Source organism: Pelobates fuscus, chromosome 1 (assembly GCF_036172605.1).
Source record: "Pelobates fuscus isolate aPelFus1 chromosome 1, aPelFus1.pri, whole genome shotgun sequence".
NCBI classification, from domain to species: domain Eukaryota; kingdom Metazoa; phylum Chordata; class Amphibia; order Anura; family Pelobatidae; genus Pelobates; species Pelobates fuscus.
This window is the reverse complement of record NC_086317.1, coordinates 386,148,009-386,168,894: the sequence shown is the minus strand read 5'-3', so window position 1 is coordinate 386,168,894 and position 20,886 is coordinate 386,148,009. Positions and strand designations below refer to the sequence as shown.

At 44.8% G+C, this 20,886-nt stretch overlaps 1 protein-coding gene across 3 annotated transcripts in view; it reads right to left on the bottom strand.

The window, feature by feature from the left end:
• The window catches only part of SPATS2 (spermatogenesis associated serine rich 2), a 111,368-nt gene that overhangs the window by 38,493 nt on the left and 51,989 nt on the right, over nt 1–20,886 (bottom strand). Inside the window, exon 1 of one of the 3 annotated variants that reach the window (XM_063426169.1) lies at nt 4,013–4,115. The exons of the other annotated variants lie outside the window; for them this stretch is intronic. The gene's annotated coding sequence lies outside the window, so the exon portion shown is untranslated. Of the gene's footprint in view, nt 1–4,012; nt 4,116–20,886 lie in introns of those variants that run through there. 3 annotated transcript variants of the gene reach the window in all.

The following is a 20,886-nucleotide window of genomic DNA, read 5'->3' as shown; positions in this document are numbered from 1 at the left end:
CAGTTCAGTTTATATAATAGCCTTACACTTGTAGCTTCTAACAAGGGTTAACACCAACATTGCTGAAAATGTCTGACAACAATGTAAAGTTAAAGGACAAAATCATAGCAGAAATGAGGAAGTGGAGTTTAATATTAAAACAAAACAAAAAAAAAAAAAAAACCAACAATACTAAAAATAACATCACGGCAAGAAATGACCCCTTCACATTTTAATGCCTTATATAGTTAATGTATAAAAAGTAATGCATCTAGCAGACCTCTCCCTGATCAGGAAGATAATCCAATCAGGAGCCTCATATATTGGTGTATATCCCATAAACAATGTGATAAATGGAACTGCTTTGTAAGCGTAGAGCAGTTGATTTGAAGCTGCTGTTAGCCTAGTCGCAGTTTGATTCAGTTTTGTGAATGGCACAGCATGCATTGATCTACTGTGTATGTACCTCCTTGGCGATAAATTAAATCTGGAAATGCACAGGTCTGACAGAAAACACAATATTTTACAAATACCCCCAATGGTGGCTTCGACATGTGGTGAATTTCAGTAATATGCGAGTATTTCACAAAGATTTATTTTTATGAAGTGCTCATCTTTCTGATAAAATACAATTATTTTTAGCAGCATAACCACTACAGACAGTTTTAGAATGGGAAGACATCTTATCTGGGTCTCACCGGGCACCTGCAGTTCTGCTTCTGGATTCTCCTTGTAGGAGAATACATAACATATAAAGGATTACAGAGGCTCATGTTGCACCAGGTTAAAACCAATGCGTTGGGTGGTTATGGTTAGCTGGTTAGGGGTCGCTATGGCTAGCTGGACCGAGACAAGCAGGGCTGTGTTCATTGGCAGAGAGCATCGGTTAAGCACTCTCAGCCAATGAGCCTTGTCCTATATTGGACATGCTTTAGTTCAATAATGACATCCGATGCCTCTGAATGTCCATGGCAACTACCAGATTACAAAAAAAAAGTTGTCCCAGATCTACAATTTATACATAACAAATAAGTATGCATTTAAACTTTGTGAATAGATACTACGCTAGAAATAAGTAAGTTTGTACTCTTTTACATCAAGATCCATATGCTAAAGAAAAAACACCCACAGCAATAAAACCCACATTGATGATAAGAACATGCCAAGGGTCACAAATAAATGGGTTTGTAGTTTCATTACAACTATAATCAGAAATCACATATAATCAAGACAAATTATGGCCTGGAATCCATTTTTCCCAACAATCTCAAAATAATGTTCAACAGATGAATAACTGCGCAATGACGTGATGGCTAAAAAAACCAAAAAAAAACCACTTACTCTACTTGTATTGGAATTAAACTAAATAAGCTAGACTTTAGAAGCTGTAAGATTGTTCTAAAATCACTAGGGAAACATGGAATCTGTGTTTGTGTTCCAATTGCTTCAAAATCAGACACTGACACACACTCCCAACATCAAGAGTAGTTTTTATAAATCCATAAGTGGCATTTTGTTTATTTTATAAACAAATCTATTTGTGGCAGCCATACAGGCTCAATCCCAGAAAACCAAGGAGCCTGTCTCTAGATACAACGCTAAAAGGCAACGGAACTGCAGCCAAATGCTGTTCAACTGTCCCAATGTGCCTGATCACAAACGGCATATTAGGTTATTGCACCAGATTTTCCATTTGGCATCAGTTTCAGTTTTCTGTTAAAGTCCGCCAAAGCTCCAAATAACATCAGAGTTTAGGTAAAAGTTGATTTAACAAAAAAACAAATAAAAAAAACAATAACAACTGTAAATGGAAGCTTATGGTGAAGAAACAATTCACAACATTTGTAGATATTAATAAATAGCATATGATGTTACATTTGCACACTCATAAATTCACTTTACAGAAGAGATGTAAAACAATTATAGTTTTTATGAAAATCAGGAGGCAGATCTGATTTTATTTGTATTAAATCTGATATATATTTAATACAGAAAATAAAGTTAGCATCTTTGAACGTTAACTACACATTGCCTCCAAAAGGTGCAAAATGTACCGGTACGTACAGATGTAGGCTATTTTAATAGGAGCGCTGATTAGTCTGTATCTGTGCTAGACAATCAGGAGAGGCCATCTGAGCTTGCTCAGTTGGCAGGCTGTTGGCTCTTGTCCTCCGTTTTAGAGGTAATCAGAAGAAAAATGCTCGTTGGGGTGTTCTGTGGAAGAAAGATTATATATACACACAGACAGGGTCCACTGCAGACAGTAACACCATCAGCAAACAGATAATTGGCTGAAACACGTAGGTCCCCAAACGGAAAGCATTTGCATCTTCCTAGTTTTTTTTTGAGAATTCAAATGAAGACCCCCTACAAACAAACAAACCAACCAACCAAAAGGTAAGCAACACTGGAAGACATCCACAGAAAGTGCTCTACGAGGTTAATCTTAGTACAACCTGCTGGCTAGAGGGCAGTATGGACTCAGGCTAGCATCCAGTAAATGCTGGCATACAAAGCAGTACAAATAATACGTGGCTGGTGTTGGGGGGGGGGGGGGGGGGGGAGAGGACAATTTAGGTGCAGATATTACACCAAGATAATAAACCTTTAAGTTAATTAAATTAACAGGGAGGCTGGAGTTACTTGCAAACTTGCAGGTATACAAGCTAGCAAGATAAAAAACAAAGCTACAATTTTAGTGAACGATGGTTTACATGGCAAGTTTCATAAAGCCACTGCTGTACATCAATTAAAGTGACAATTCACAGTCCAAATACCAAAACATAAAAATAAATCAATGTTTTGTACATATACCCCAAATGAAAATGCCTTTAATTGTGCATTTGTCATTGTGGATATCTAAATCTATCTAAAACAGCTTGCAAAAATGAGTTGGCTCATCTGCAGCCTTTGCAAGACCTCCCCTTCTAACCCCGCCCACACTTTCAGTTGCTGTCCAATAAAAAGTCTATGCAAGACAGATGCTCTATGCAATTGCTGCCTCTTGAGTTTAGCTCCATCGAGCTAGCCAAACCAGGAAGTAACAAGACCTGCTCTCTGCTTGAAAAGCCAGGGGGTGTAGTAACCAGATTAATTAATAAAAGTGTCAATTTCGATTCAAATCTGCACTTTTTGCTAAAAATAAAATAAAAATAAAAGGACACACTTCATATAAGTTTTTTTTAGCATGCTAAAGTTCTTTAGGGGTCTAGAGTGTCCCTTTAAAACTCATTGTGATATATAATGATCAGCAAACTATTTAACAGTTTAGTGACCTCTGTTGATGCTACTTTAATAGCAGTTAGTGTTTCACAAGCATGCTTTATTGTGGAAACAGGCAAAAGGCTAATTTATACGGAACTATATAAAATACCATAAACCCCAGAGGATATATCGGTACCTGCTCTACACATTAAGAAGGGCAAAAAGTTAGCATTTTATTTTATTTTTGGACAGAAAAAGAAAAAAAGACAGAAAACCCAAACAAGTGCCTATAGTCTTTAATACAATGTACACATACAGTTACAAATTTCTTGTGGAAGGTGTTAATTTTCCCCCTGAAATAGTGATTTTGTTTTTTTTGTTCTAAAAAGTAGTGTAAGTAGATTGAAAGAAAAACGATAAAATAAACCTACCGCAAACCAATAATATTCAGGACTAGGCAGATGTTCACAACAATCTAAAATGAACAAAATTATTCCACCTTTACCAAGCAATCAGTCAAGTTCTGAAAATGTGTGGTCCCTTCTATAATTTGCATGCACCATGTAAAATGCGTTACTTTTTAACCCTAAATGATCCTGGTGTTTGTACTATTCTTGGAAATACAATGTAAAGAAAGCAAAAAGCAAGTAAAGGAAAAAATGACTGTATCTGCAAAATGATTTAGCAGGAAGCTAAAGCTCTGACCATTTCACTTCATATTTCTAGTGTGTCTTGTCTAGCTTTACAGGTTACCCCAGTCCAGCACAATCCTGCTATTGTGATTTGCTGAAAATCCTTTCAAATGCTGATTTGGGATTGCACTACTCACCACAGACAGATAGTATGTTGCCAGTGAAATGCTCTGAGTTGGAGGGTTCCGAGGACTACAGCTGCTCGCTGGCTGGCATAGAATGTAGTGTAGCCAGAGTAAGGATGTCTTGGAACGTACACCGTTTTACAGGTCACCGCGTTATAAACCACGCCCCCTCGTCCTGTCAAAACCTTCACTTAGTTCTAGCACACCGGTCACAGTCAGAAGAAGATCCGCACCCAAAGCAAGCAACACGGTCCCCCGTCACGAATTCATAGCATGCTCGCTGACGTCAATCCACCTGGGAGGGGGCGTGGCAGGCCAGATAAAACGCTGGACTTGGAAACACGGGTTCAACTCCAAAAAGTATATATATATATATATATAAACCTGTTACCTCCCTCCACCCTGAGCTATATCCTGATTGATATCCAAGACACATAGCAAACAAATATAAATACAAACTTCACGTGTCCGGTCAAACCTGTGCTGGTTTTATAAGATTTATTATGCCGAAAATTAGCGTTCAATGGATCGACATTTCGACCAAAACAAGGTCTTTTTCAAGATCAGAACCTTGTTGTGGTCGAAACGTCGATCCATTGAACTTAATTTTCTGCATAATAAATCTAGTCATTTTTCAAATCCAGGAGTGCACCTTACTATTTTTTCTATATACAAATCGCTGGTTTGCACCCTGGTACGTATTTGTGTATATTTTGTATATAGGTAGTGAGCTAAACCCATCTTTTGATACATATATTTATACACACATATACATTATATACATATATATATACACATACATACATACATACATACATACATACATACATACACACACACGCTAAAATGCACACTCTAGGCCAGTGATGGCGAACCTTTTTGAGCCCGAGTGCCCAAACCGCAATACAAGCCAACTTTTTTTCCCTTACAGTGCCAACACGGCAATTGCGTGTGTGTGTGTGGGGGTGCGTGTGTGTGGGGTGCGTCTGTGTGTGGGGGGGGTGCGTGTGTGTGTGGGGGGGGTGCGTGTGTGTGTGGGGGGGGTGCGTGTGTGTGTGGGGGGGGTGCGTGTGTGTGTGGGGGGGGGTGCGTGTGTGTGTGGGGGGGGGTGCGTGTGTGTGGGGGGGGGTGCGTGTGTGTGTGGGGGGGGGTGCGTGTGTGTGGGGGGGGTGCGTGTGTGTGGGGGGGTGCGCGTGTGTGGGGGGGGTGCGTGTGTGTGGGGGGTGCGCGTGTGTGGGGGGGTGCGCGTGTGTGGGGGAGGGTGCGTGTTGTATGTGTAAATGAGGGGTGCTGTGTGTGGGTGGTGCTGTGTGTGGGGGGGTGCTGTGTGTGGGGGGGTGCTGTGTGTGGGGGGGGGGTGCTGTGTGTGTGTGGGGGGTGCTGTGTGTGTGTGGGGGGTGCTGTGTGTGTGTGGGGGGTGCTGTGTGTGTGTGTGGGGGGTGCTGTGTGTGTGTGGGGGGGGTGCTGTGTGTGTGTGGTAGGGGTGCTGGGTGTGTGGGGTAGGGGTGCTGGGTGTGTGGGGTAGGGGTGCTGGGTGTGTGGGGTAGGGGTGCTGGGTGTGTGGGGTAGGGGTGCTGTATGTGTGGGGTAGGGGTGCTGTATGTGTGGGGTAGGGGTGCTGTATGTGTGGGGTAGGGGTGCTGTATGTGTGGGGTAGGGGTGCTGTATGTGTGGGGTAGGGGTGCTGTATGTGTGGGGTAGGGGTGCTGTATGTGTGGGGTAGGGGTGCTGCATGTGTGGGGTAGGGGTGCTGTATGTGTGTGAGAGGGGTGCTGTGCTGTGGGGGGTAAGGGGTACTGTGTGGGGGTAGGGATACTGTGTGTGGGGGGTAGGGGTGCTGTGTGTGGGGGGTAGGGGTGCTGTGTGTAGGGGTAGGGGTACTGTTGTTGGGGGGTAGGGGTACTTCTGGGGGGGTAGGGGTACTTCTGGGGGGGTAGGGGTACTTCTGGGGGGGTAGGGGTACTTCTGGGGGGGTAGGGGTACTTCTGGGGGGGTAGGGGTACTTCTGGGGGGGTAGGGGTACTTCTGGGGGGTAGGGGTACTTCTGGGGGGGTAGGGGTACTTCTGGGGGGGTAGGGGTACTTCCGGGGGGGTAGGGGTACTTCCGGGGGGGTAGGGGTACTTCCGGGGGGGTAGGGGTACTTCCGGGGGGGTAGGGGTACTTCCGGGGGGTAGGGGTACTTCCGGGGGGTAGGGGTACTTCCGGGGGGGTAGGGGTACTTCCGGGGGGGTAGGGGTACTTCCGGGGGGTAGGGGTACTTCCGGGGGGTAGGGGTACTTCCGGGGGGTAGGGGTACTTCTGGGGGGGTAGGGGTACTTCTGGGGGGGTAGGGGTACTTCTGGGGGGTAGGGGTACTTCCGGGGGGTAGGGGTACTTCCGGGGGGGTAGGGGTACTTCCGGGGGGTAGGGGTACTTCCGGGGGGTAGGGGTACTTCCGGGGGGGTAGGGGTACTTCCGGGGGGGTAGGGGTACTTCCGGGGGGGTAGGGGTACTTCCGGGGGGTAGGGGTACTTCCGGGGGGTAGGGGTACTTCCGGGGGGTAGGGGTACTTCCGGGGGGGTAGGGGTGCTGCTGGGGGGTAGGGCTGCTGCTGGGGGGTAGGGCTGCTGCTGGGGGGTAGGGCTGCTGCTGGGGGGGTAGGGCTGCTGCTGGGGGGTAGGGCTGCTGCTGGGGGGTAGGGCTGCTGCTGGGGGGGTAGGGTGCTGCTGGGGGGGTAGGGTGCTGCTGGGGGGGTAGGGTGCTGCTGGGGGGGTAGGGTGCTGCTGGGGGGGTAGGGTGCTGCTGGGGGGTAGGGTGCTGCTGGGGGGTAGGGTGCTGCTGGGGGGTAGGGTGCTGCTGTGTAGGGGTGGTGCTGTGGTGGGTAGGAGTGGTGCTGGGGGGTGGGGTGCGTGGGGTGGTGCTGTGGGGGGTAAGGGTGGTGCTGTGGGGGTAGGGGTGGTGCTGTGGGGGGTAAGGGTGGTGCTGTGGGGGGTAAGGGTGGTGCTGTGGGGGGTAGGGTGGTGCTGTGGGGGGTAGGGGTGGTGCTGTGGTGGGTAGGGTGCTGCTGGGGGGGTGGGGTGGTGCTGTGGTGGGTAGGGTGCTGCTGGGGGGGTGGGGTGGTGTGTTGGTATCCCACCCCCCTCCTTCTTACCTTCAATGAAGTGTGGGGGGGGGGGGGGACACAGCCATCCCTGGTGGTCCGGTGGTGGTAAGTAGTGCAGGGGGAGGGATCTGTGTAGCAGCTCCCCCTGTCCTCCCGCGCGATGCTGTGTGGAGCATTGCCATGGTAACACTCGGCAACGCTCCACACAGCATCGCGCAGGAGGACAGGGGAGCTGCTACACAGATCCCTGCCTCTCGACCCGGAAGCAGAATAGGCGCCTGCCGTTTCGAGCAGGCAGGCGCCTATTCTGCAGTGATGGCGGACCTGTGGCCGCGTGCCCACAGAGAGGGCTCGGCGTGGCACGCGTGCCATAGGTTCGCCATCACTGCTCTAGGCACACAGACCACTTCGGCTCATTGATGTGGTCTGGGTGCAGTGTCCCCCTTAGTCCTGCAATGTTTATACACACACTGCACAAACACTTTGCATTTAGTATAGACACACACTGCACAAACACTTTGCATTTAGTATATACACACACTGCACAAACACTTTGCATTTAGTATATATACACACACACACACACACACTCTGCATTCACCATACACACACACACACTCTGCATTCACCATACACACACACACACACTCTGCATTCACCATACACACACACACACTCTGCATTCACCATACACACACACACACTCTGCATTCACCATACACACACACACACTCTGCATTCACCATACACACACACACTCTGCATTCACCATACACACACACACTCTGCATTCACCATACACACACACACTCTGCATTCACCATACACACACACACTCTGCATTCACCATACACACACACACTCTGCATTCACCATACACACACACACTCTGCATTCACCATACACACACACACACTCTGCATTCACCATACACACACACACACTCTGCATTCACCATACACACACACACACTCTGCATTCACCATACACACACACACTCTGCATTCACCATACACACAGACACACTCTGCATTCACCATACACACAGACACACTCTGCATTCACCATACACACAGACACACTCTGCATTCACCATACACACACTACACAGACACACTCTGCATTCACCATACACACACTACACAGACACACTCTGCATTCACCATACACACACTACACAGACACACTCTGCATTCACCATACACACACTACACAGACACACTCTGCATTCACCACACACACACTACACAAACACACTCTGCATTCACCACACACACACACACTACACAAACACACTCTGCATTCACCACACACACACACACACACACTACACAAACACACACACTCTGCATTCACCACACACACACACACACTACACAAACACACACACTCTGCATTCACCACACACACACACACACACTACACAAACACACACACTCTGCATTCACCACACACACACACACACACACTACACAAACACACACACTCTGCATTCACCACACACACACACACTACACAAACACACACACTCTGCATTCACCACACACACACACTACACAAACACACACACTCTGCATTCACCACACACACACACACACACTACACAAACACACACACTCTGCATTCACCACACACACACACACTACACAAACACACACACTCTGCATTCACCACACACACACACACACTACACACTACACAAACACACACACTCTGCATTCACCACACACACACACACACACTACACAAACACACACTCTGCATTCACCACACACACACTACACAAACACACACTCTGCATTCACCACACACACACTCTGCATTCACCACACACACACTCTGCATTCACCACACACACACTCTGCATTCACCACACACACTCTGCATTCACCACACACACACAAACACACACACTCTGCATTCACCACACACACACACACTACACAAACACACACACTCTGCATTCACCACACACACACACTACACAAACACACACACTCTGCATTCACCACACACACACACACACACTACACAAACACACACACTCTGCATTCACCACACACACACACACTACACAAACACACACACTCTGCATTCACCACACACACACACACACTACACACTACACAAACACACACACTCTGCATTCACCACACACACACACACACACACTACACAAACACACACTCTGCATTCACCACACACACACTACACAAACACACACTCTGCATTCACCACACACACACTCTGCATTCACCACACACACACTCTGCATTCACCACACACACACTCTGCATTCACCACACACACACTCTGCATTCACCACACACACTCTGCATTCACCACACACACACTACACAAACACACTCTGCATTCACCACACACACACTACACAAACACACTCTGCATTCACCACACACACACTACACAAACACACTCTGCATTCACCACACACACACTACACACTCTGCATTCACCACACACACTACACAAACACACTCTGCATTCACCACACACACTACACAAACACACTCTGCATTCACCACACACACTACACATACACACTCTGCATTCACCACACACACTACACAAACACACTCTGCATTCATTATATACACACTACACAAACACACTCTGCATTCATTATATACACACTGCATCCACTACACACACTGCATCCACGTGGCATGTATATTTTGTGCATTTACCTTTAGAAATAGTTTATTTTTTCAAAATGGTAAATGTACACAATATCTGTAAATTATCGGCTACTGGCCTGAAAGTTCACAGATGATCGGTATTGACTCTAAAAAAAATTAAATACAAAAAAATAATCAATATCGGTCGATCCCTAGTGTTGAGAATACAAATCTGTATCCCTAACACTATAGAATCCTTTTAAGTAAAAAAAATAAATCTGTAAGTGTTGCTTAGGGCTCTGAGGAATGAGGATATATTTTGCCGCTTTATAAAATCACTGGTACAATGTTGGCTCTCCTCTTATGAAAACAGCAAAGTGACAAGCATGATATGATTGAAACTGGAAATTGTTTCTTACGTGGCTAAGTTTCTTTTCCTGCACCTTGTATATTATGATGTTTGAAACATCACTGTCACCAGCGTATTGTTTCTGTGAAGTTTTGCAAGCAAATGTGACTCATTTTAACCCCTTAAGGACAGAGACAATTGTACAAGTTCCGATAAAATAAAAATAAAAAACCTGGATGTCTGTTCAACCATAATTTACCTCTTTCATATGAAGTACACGCACACTTATATATAAAATTTGGTTCAGGAGAAATTGGGGTTTCATTTCCTGGGAGAAATTAAGAAAATGTTATTTTCTTGGTTCTGCCTGACATTTTAACTGTGAATGTCAAAATACAACTCGCTTTCACAGCAATAAAATACACATATTTCTGTTCAAGGTTGTCTCACAAACACAGGTTCCAATGTAGGGCTTGCCCATTTTAGTTTTTACACATGAAATTAGGCTAGATCTATGGTGCCTTTGAGACTGTATGGAAGCCCTAATTTGCCTACAGAGCACCGCTATTATGGAATAACCTCAGGGAAAATCTTTTAAGAGATCTATGGAAACATACCTCAATACAGAATGCACCTGTCACGGTTGAATATATTTATTGCCGGTTATGTGTTAAATTTATATATGTGTGTATGTAATATTTTATATTGTATTGTTTGTAATATTGTATCCTATTGTAACAATGCAATGTTTTGTGTACCCAGGAAAAAACGAGAGAAATCTCAATGTATCCATCCTGGTAAAATATTTTATAAATTAATTATGGAAAACCATCTGCAAAGTAGGCAACCCAGGGTAATCAAAATGGGGTAGGTCCAGTCTTTTTTTAGGAGTCTGTCACAAATCCTGGCTAAAGTAAGGTTCATATTTGTTGTTTTACATTTTTCCTAATCAAATTGCACTTTCACTGATATCATAGTTAGGATATATTTTACAGTTTTGAAACACCCATATTCGTGTTCAGCGAAGTTTCTAGAGTACAACTGTACCCCTATGTACAGGTTTTATCGTGTTTTGGAAAGTTACAGTGTAAAATATAGGGCTTGCAAATTAAATTATCAGGACTTTCTGTCTGGGTTGTCAGGCAGGTCCCTCAAATTGTACCCCATACGAGTTTGATAGGTTCATAGCCATTCTCAATCACAATGATGAAAATTTGAGATTTACTTCAGAATTTGGAGGCGCTACCATTAACTTCCTGGACATCACAATCTCTATTACAGAAAACGGCTCTGTCCAGACAACTCTATTCAGGAAACCATCGACCTTCAATAGCCTCTTACATTGGGATAGTTTCCACCCGAAACCACTGAGAATGGCATTCCAACAGGCCAATATCTTAGAGTACGAAGAAACGGCAGTGATATAGAGGATTTTTAAATCAAAGCCAAAATCCTGCAGAAACAATTTTGTGAGAAGGGTTATCCCAACAAATGTTCCTTTTCCAGAGAATAAAAGTTATTGTATGTTATATTATATCGCATTATATTCTACAAGGAACTTTTTTGTGCCCATTGTGACTGTCCCTTGGACATATATATTTTCTCTTTACTATTTAAACTTAGGGTGGGTTACCTCCTGTTCAGGTTCACTTGTACACACCACAGTCCCTGTGTAGGACACTACGTTTTTTCTATCACAACAAATGCCTAAACAAAGCATATAAGAGAGCTTTGGAGGTCGACTGAAATTACTTGTTAAGAGACCAATCAATAAAGGAATCTGATAATCAGATTAGGATGATTACCCCCTATGATGCTGGATGGGATACTAAGAGAAAGACATGTGAATGTTTCTGGCCGATTCTGACCAATGACTAACATCTCAAGGTACATGGCTCAAGAAACCCCTGGTGGGGACACAGGTGCGGGAGATGTGTAGTCTGCAAATACATCAAAGGAAACTCCAAATTCATTTGGGATAGCAATGACCAGCAGAGATATAGGGTACAATCTTTCTTTAACTGTAACACCGCTGGTCAGGTCTACATTACCACCTGTGAATGTAGAAAAAAAAAAACTTTTGTCACATAAAAAAAATGAGGCATGCAGGAGACTCGCAGATTATCCTGCATCAAACTGTCATTATCAAACTGAAGTAATTTAAACGGAGACCAATAGAAATGGGATTATTTAAAAGTTGCACTGTTGAATGCAACTGCACTAGGCTCGTCAGGAAGAGCAAAACATTTTAAGAAACCATTGTGATACTCCGCAGATGTTGACAAAATAGAAAAAAAAAAGTTAGCATTTAGTATTTATAAAAAACCCAGAGTGAGGAAAATAGACAGATCTATAAAATTAGGCAGAAAGAGGCTAATCAATTTATATGAGCTTCCAAAACCACACACAGAAAAGAAAACAGTCCGTAAAACAAGGAGGCAAAACCTTTTTTTTAGATACATAAGTGAGAAAGTAAAACAGGTTTAGCGGACTACCTCAGTGAATAGTTTTGTTCAGTATTTACAGATAAAAATGAACATAAGGGACCTCAGTTAGGAAAAAGGACAAATTAGTAATTTGTTACATGTGAGTTTACAGAGGAAGAGGTTCTATTTCAACTGTCAAAAGTAAATACAAATACGTCAATGGGGCCTGATGGAATATACCCAAAGTTCTTAAAAGAGCCTAGTGGTGTACTAGCAAAACCATTAACAGGAAGGGGGGCGTGTCTGGCGGCCGACGAAGATTGCTGTGTGAACGAGCTGCTCCTCGTGGCCCCAGCATATAACGCTTACAAAAAGCTTATCCCACACACACTCACCTCATCATGTGGAGCACTAAGAAGCAGACGGAGCCCCGGGGTACCCCCAGACCAACGGGATCCGGGGCCGAGCCCTCTATCTGCTCCTTCCTCATCACCCCATGGGACTTTGCGTCCCAGCCGGAAATGGAGGCCTCAACTGAGACAGTGACTCCCGCCGGATTTTCCCCGGCTTCATCAGCCTCCCCCGAGATACGGGGAACGCTAGACGGAGACCTGCGCGCCCTCCTGCCTAATTTGCTTACCAAGGCAGACCTGGACGCCCGCTCTGACCGCCTCAGCAGAGTTATAAGAGAGGAACTGGCCCAGGTAAGGGCAGATGTAGCCTCAATAGACGCACACCTTACTGTCACAGAGACAGATACTAGCACCCTCCGGTCTGATGCAGACCTCGCCCGCACTTCCATTAACAGCTGTGAAGCCAGCTTGGCCCACCTAACCACCTGGGTTGATGACTCAATCTAAGCGTGCGGGGGGTGAAGGAGGGGGGCCCGACAGAGAACCTACCCGAGATCCTACGCACAGTGTTTATCCATGCCCTGGGGGGACAACAAATCCATAGACTGGGCCTGGTCAGAGCCCACCGCGCTCTGCGCGCACCTCCTGCACCCGGCGAACAGCCACGGGACATTGTCTGCTGCCTAGACAACTTTGCCATGAAGGAAGATATCCTGCGCGGCGCACGCCGCATGAACACAATCCGCATCGATAACCAGCATATTTCCATATACCAAGACCTCTCCCGCTACACCCTGCAGGCAAGAAAGGCTTTCAGACCAATAACCATGGCACTCCAAGCGGCAGGTATTCCCTACAGGTGGGGATACCCCTTCTCGCTATCCGCACGCAGAGGACCGGACCTCCACTTCATAAGGTCCCTGACGGACGTCCCTGGATTCTAGGGCTCCCGCAGATACAGGTTGTGAACTGGCTGACCCACCAATTCATACGCCAAGCAACAGGCCCTCCACCACCACCACGGGCAGAGATCAGGGAAGGAACAGGCCCCAACGTGACCGCCCATGGCACCCGGACCAAACAGGGCCAGAAGAGTAAACTCCGTAGCAGCCCTACCACGATAAGAGGAGACGAAGCACCAACGCAACCATCCATCACTCCATGAACTTGTGAGTACTTTCCATTGACTGGGGACATTGTCCATACACACGCTACCTCACAGGGAGGGAAATGGCATACACCTTGGGGAGGGGGGCACGTGGGGGACCGGGACACAGTCGCACATAGGAGCTAAACTTAAGCCTTTTGCACGGGGACACAAACGCCACTACAGGCGGAAAGACTACCAGGACATTAGTCCACTAACCTAATACTAATACTAGGTCCCATCAGGACCAACTCCGACAGGAGTCGGGAGCGTTTTTCCCGTATGTTGAGGCCCCGGACATTGTATGAAATGACGTTCAGATTTTCCTTGATGTAGCAGTCAGTCCCTGGGGCTTGCGTCCCCTGGGTGGCCATCTGGGGCACCCGCGGCAGTGGGTGGGGGGGGGGGGGTATCAGGGCGAGAAGAAGAGAAAAGAGAGAAGAAGAAGAAGAGAGAAAGAGAAAGAAAGAGAGAAAAAAAAGGGGGGGGGGAGTGTGTGTACGGTGGTGTGTCGGAGTTGGTCCTGATGGGACCTAGTATTAGATCGGGTTAGTGGACTAATGTCCTGGTAGTGGGGTCCACAGGCTTAGATGATCTGGCGCCCCGGACCGCTCCTGGACAGGGGCACTCTGCCTAAGTGGGAGTGCTTCTAGTCCTTACCCTGTGGGGGGTTTGGGTATCCCGCACCAGTCCCTGGTCGACGGGGGGTGCCTTGAACGGCGTCGGGTATAGGGTATATCTGTCTGTCCAGTCATCCGTGACAATGACCAGTGTTTGACCGGTAGTGTGGTGGTGTGGCTCGTGTAGGCCCTTTTACCTGTCGGTAAGGCAGTCCATCGCTGCTTCCTAGTAAATTGTGAGTACCATAACCACCGTAAACCCCACAAACTGCCGCAGCTTGGTTGGGGTCTCTCTGTCCTCCACCCACCCTGGACCCAAGATCGGGATCCAGCTTCCAGTGGGTAGACCGATCCTAGTCCAAAGAGCGAAGCAGGTTGCTCATACAAGAGCAATCGTTGTGATCCAAGGGAGTATAGTGATTATAACAATCCGCAGAGTGAATATAGCTCTCCAATCCCCCAAACATGAGCCTAGACTTCATGAATGGTAAAACTAAATCTCTTTAATGGCAGCCACAGCTGGCCTTACATGCATGTACAAAATAGGTCAATCCCTCCCCTATGCCTGGGAGATAATGGAGTTTAATACAGTGCTTGACCTAATTATCTCCAGGCACAAAAGCACATTTTTGCAACCTCCCCCTCCCCCCAAAATACCTTAAAAATAACAAAATTCCCACAATAGTCCTGATCTAGGTGACTAAAATATCCCCAAATCACCCAGATCAGTTTAGGGGTTAAGGAATTTCCTGGAAGTAATAACTTTAACAACCGCCCGCATGGTCCCATGCCCAAAACAATTCTAGAGAATCAGGTCGGTCTAGTTCAGTAGTTTAAAAACGAACAAACTACCGAACAGAGTTAATAGTCTTACCCTGGAGCTTGATCCCCTTGTTCGTGGGAACATTTCCACCGAACAGCGCCTTTCTAAGTGTTGTAGAACCGAACGCAGGCGATGCTGGAAGTCCAGCGGTGTTCGGGAGTTTCTGTGTCCATTTTCAGTTCCATGAGATTCATGCCCAAACCCCGCTGCCTGCTTTCATGCGAACAAGATGGCAGCCACCTCGTGGTCATCCATTGGAATTGCGGCTACCCAGACAAACACTTCGATGGAAATTGCTACAAAGTAGCAATTAGGCTTAACAAACTCCAGGGTGGTCTCTGGTTCTTGCGGCTGTTTGGTTCCCGAACCAAACATAAAATCCCACGAACTAAGTCTTTAAAGGGCCCATAGTCTTTTGGTAAGAGGCTGGCCAGCAGGCCCCTCCAAGCAAACGTGACAAGGCTCAGTTCGACACAGGAATCAACACAGAAAAGCAGGAGATTATATTTAAAAGAAGAAAAACTACCACAACAAGATGCCATAGTCTTAAATTAGAGGGGCAAAGGTTTAAAAATAATATCAGGAAGTATTACTTCACTGAGAGGGTAGTGGATGCATGGAATTGCCTTTCAGCTGAAGTGGTAGAGGTTAACATAGTAAATGAGTTGAAGCATGATAGTTAGACATAAAGCTATCATAGCAATAAGATAAGGCCAGGGACTAATGAAAGTATTTTGAACATTGGGCAGACTAGATGGGCCGAATGGTTTTGCCATCACATTCTATGTTTCAATATAGGCATGGGAGGAGCTGGGAGCTATGATCATTATTTGCACCGCAAATTCTGACGTTGCAATACTTGATGGGCCGAATGACGAATCGGCGCTCGGTTGAGCAAGTGACATCACTAGAAAGCGGCACTTGCCTTCCTTCTTAAACTGTTGGATTCAGACGTGCCGAGTCTCTTGAGAAAAAGGTACTGATGTGTGAAACACGCGTCGAGATAACAGCATGCTAGATCTAATATGTGCAATTGATTTTAATCTACACTGGCCTGTAGTTTCAGATTCTGGATAGTTACTCTGATAGGGCAGGGGTTGGCTATAGATTGAGACTGCCTCGAAGCAGTGGGGGTGGAATTTAGATTTAAAATAGGGATCTCTATTTTTTGCTAAGGCACTGCAATTTACACCTGGGTACCTGGGTAGCTCTTAGGGTGCCTCCCGCAACCTTTTGATGTCCAGAGGGACACATCTGAAGTTAGGACGTTTTCATACCGTGTATCCATAGAGGTCTCTCCCTCTTTTCTTTAAAGTGTATGTGGAGAGGTGGGGGGGGGGGAAGACATCGGCGGTGTGTGTATATATAAAATATACACACACATTATATAAATAAAAACCAAAAACCTTGCATATAACCCTCAGAAGCTAATCAAATTCATTTTAATGATTCAAACTATTTTCAAATTGATTTGAGTGTAATTATAAAAAAAAATAAAAAAACAGACCCCGACAGGATAGACATCTTAGAGGATCAACAGAGGCGTTATAAACTCAAAATCCGCAGCATACCAGGCTCTGTAGGCCTGACAGACCTACCTCATTTCGTTAGACGCGGATCAGCTTAGTGTTGCCTCCCACAGAAGCCAAGGCGGTAAGGCTGGATGGCATGTTCAGGCTGCCGAAGCCAACAACAGCACGATTGTTCGCTCATTCTGACCTGATGCCAGAGGGAAAACTCCCTTACAATTTGAAGGATACAGGCTGACACTGTTTCCTGATTTAACCAGGGACACCATTGAGTGGAGCAGGGCACTGCGGACCCTACTTCCTCTGCTCCGTGACAGGGGAATCCAATATCGGTGGTATCACAAGATCAGAAAGCAAATCAATACCGATAATGTTACTGTCTTAATACAACAGACCCCTCGCCCTCTACCCCCTGGTACCAGAGTTCCCAGCTTGTCATGCAAATGGCACAAAACAGTGTCCATTGCGAAATGTACCTGCTGACATTCAGAGTGAAGTCTGAAACACAATGTTGTGGAAACCTGATTTCTCAGTGAGTGCAGACAAAATTTTATTTATTTATTTATTTATAAAATATTTTACCAGGAAAGATACATTGAGATTTCTCTCGTTTTCAAGTATGTCCTGGGTCCACAAATCATTGCATTGTTACAGTTAGTGTACAATAAAATACAAAATTAATATACAATATATACAACATTTAACATAGAACAGGTAGGAAATATATAATCAACCATGACAGGTACATTCTGTTTTGAGGTATGTAGAGAAGGATCTCTTAAAGGACTTTAAACTTAGGGAAGATTTTAATTTGTGCGGGAGGTCGTTCCACAAATGCGGTGCTCTGTAGGAGAAGGAGGATCGGGCTGCTTTCTTTTTATATTGAGGTAGACTAAGTAAAGTGTTATATTGAGGTGACTAAGTAAAGTGTAAAATGCATCATAGGCCCCCCTCACAGCACGAAAATTGGCTGGCCAGTGATGTAGAGTTTTGATCTCTAGTTTGGCTGCGCTGCCGCTCTCCTGCTTGCCACTCTGAGACCATTGCATTGATGGCCTTGTGGGGAACCTGGCCCGGTATGCCAGGTACTACTCCTCGCTACCACTAAAGTCACAAGTTAACATATTTAAAAAAATAAGGAAAAAAAAACAAAAAAAAAAAACACAAAAAACGATCAGAGCAGAAAAGTAAACAGACTGGTATTTTCTCTATTTCAATACAACATTTTGTTTATTGTCCTAGAAGAATATGCAGAGTTCTTTCTCATTTTAAGCACTTAGTATATGGCACTGCAGGGAAGTGTCACACATTCAATAAAAATGTCAGACTGCCTTGAAATGAAATCAGTAGGATTCTGGGTCAGGTCAAAGATTATCTTAAGTAAATACTATATGGTTTTAACACAGCACTTTATCCCTAAAGCAGGTCAGTTTGCCCAGATGATGAAATCTGATATTCTTAACTATTCTTAACTCTTTTGTAGAACACTTAAATTCCCAGAGTCAGTGAATTGATATTTACCACCTAAGCAAAATATAGTTCTCTGCACCCTCATCTTTTGCTTTTTAAGGGTCTCTCTCAGACAGTCTTTTTATCCTGTCTCCTAATACAATTGGCTCTGTTCCCTCAGTCTGTATTCCTCCTCACCCCCCTCCCCCCTTAGTCTTTGTTTCCCAGATTCTCTACATTAGTCTTTTCCAAGCTACTATAACAAACTTCCATATTCTCTTCACTAAAATCTATTTTTCCTGCTAGTGTCACCACTTCTTCCCTAGCGCTTACCTTTTGGCAGGGATGGTGGCTAGGGTTTATAATGCTCTCTTCATTCAGTCCTGCACTCTTTAAAGGGTTACTACAAGTACCATGACCACTTAGTGATTTGAAGTGGTCACGGTGCTTGGAATATGTATGTGCAGCTTTTTCGCAATTAAATGCTGCAAATACGACTTTTAATTCCTTTGTGCCTTGCTGGCTTCAATGTTGAATGCAGTCCTTAAAATTGTGTTTTTAATATGGATGCATATAACAGCTTTGATTCCCACCTGGCAATTGAAGTAAATGTGTATGTATGTATGTATGCATCCCTCTAGTAAGGACTAAAAAGTATACCCAACAGTTATAAACTGAAAGGGGGAAAAAAAGTAAAAAATAAATCAATAAATAAAAAAAAGATAATAAAATAGGCGTGCCTTGGAAATTCTCTTTTCATTGAAGCGTGACTGGGTCTAAAAAAGCTTGGGAATCACTGTACTTAAAAGGACACTATAGTGTTAGGAATGCAGCCTCGTATTCCTAGCACTAGTATACTACTCCCCCAGTCAAACCTTAAGTCCCCCTTGGTGCCAAAGGGTTAAACACCAACGTCCCTCAGCACTGTCTGTCTCCACCTACATCACTGCGAGGGGGAACCTACTGCTCGACGAGTGCCACGCTCGCATTAGACCTTGCCGATAGGAAAGCATTAAGTCAATACTTTCCGATGAGGATTGGAAGACACTGGATGTTCTCATGAACAGTGTGGGGATGTCCAGTTCTGTTTCACAGAGTTAGACTCTGTGAAACAGCAGGAAGCGCTTCTAGTGGCTTCCTGCTGGTAGACAGCCACTAGAGGCAGTCTTAACACTGCAATGTAAACATTGCAGTGTTTTGAACCTGCAAAGTTTTAGATTGCAGATTTAAGGGGACAGGGACACTGCACCCAGACATTTCAATGAGATGAAGTGCTCTGGGTGCCTGTAGGGTCTCTTTAAATATAACTATATGCACACACTGACATATAGGAATGCTAGTTCAATTTACTTACTTCTGTTGGACTCATTGTCACAGTGATACAGAAATGTTTATATGAGAGGAAAAGTGCAACAGCATTAACATTTTGAAAGAAAAGATTGCCAGTTTAATTTCACTCTGCAGTTATCAGGTCAATGTGACCAGATACTGATAAATGAATTTAGTCCAGGATTACAGCAATTAAAGTCCAGCCTGTTCATTGACTCTACTGAAAAGCTGGCCAGTTATAGCTACTATGAGAGTCAGAGACCAGTTAACGCTTACATACTACTTACTTACATGTACAAATACAGTCACACTAGAGAGATACAAGCTTAGCAATAAGCCCGCAGGGGTTAACTGGTCTCTGAATATATATATATATATATATATATATATATATCAATGCGAGTTAACACCAAGGCAGGGTTACATAGTGTACAAGAAAAGTAGATTGCTGAGCCAACAGTGAGGAAAAAAATAATATATCAATCACACACACTCTCTCTTCCTTCTGTGTTGTCCATGAGAAGATGGACACATACCAATTACTAAAATAAGAGCTAGAAAGGATGTGGAAAGTGAAGGCCGTAGTAGTCCCAGTTGTGATTGGAACAGTCTGAGCTGTGGTCCCCAAGTTGGGGGAGTGGCTTCAACAGATTCCAGGTGGGACATCTGAGAGCGATGTTCAGAATAGTGCAGTTCTAGGAACAGGTAAGATACTGTGCAGAACCCTCAGACAACCAGAGGACCCGAGAAGGAGGAATATATACCACCCAGGAGGGGTGAGAAAATCAAACACACACATACATATATATTATTCCACAAGCGATTAAGTGATATGCACTATTTACCATTTATTAATAGCACTAAGGACCAGATTTGTTTAGACAGATTTCACTTACATAACCTTTGTGTTACACGTGAAAAGTGATGATTTCCTGTGTGATTAGTTACTCAGGGTTCAGGAAAATTTAAGGATGAGGTGGATTTCAGTTTTACAATGGTGGGATTAAGGTTAATTAAAACTTGGTTAAAGCAAATCCTAAGAAAAATAAAGTGGCTATTTAATGAGAGTCAATACATAATATCCTGTTTCCCACATTCCCAAAAATGCATACCTTTGTAGGTTTTATGGGCTGTTTGTA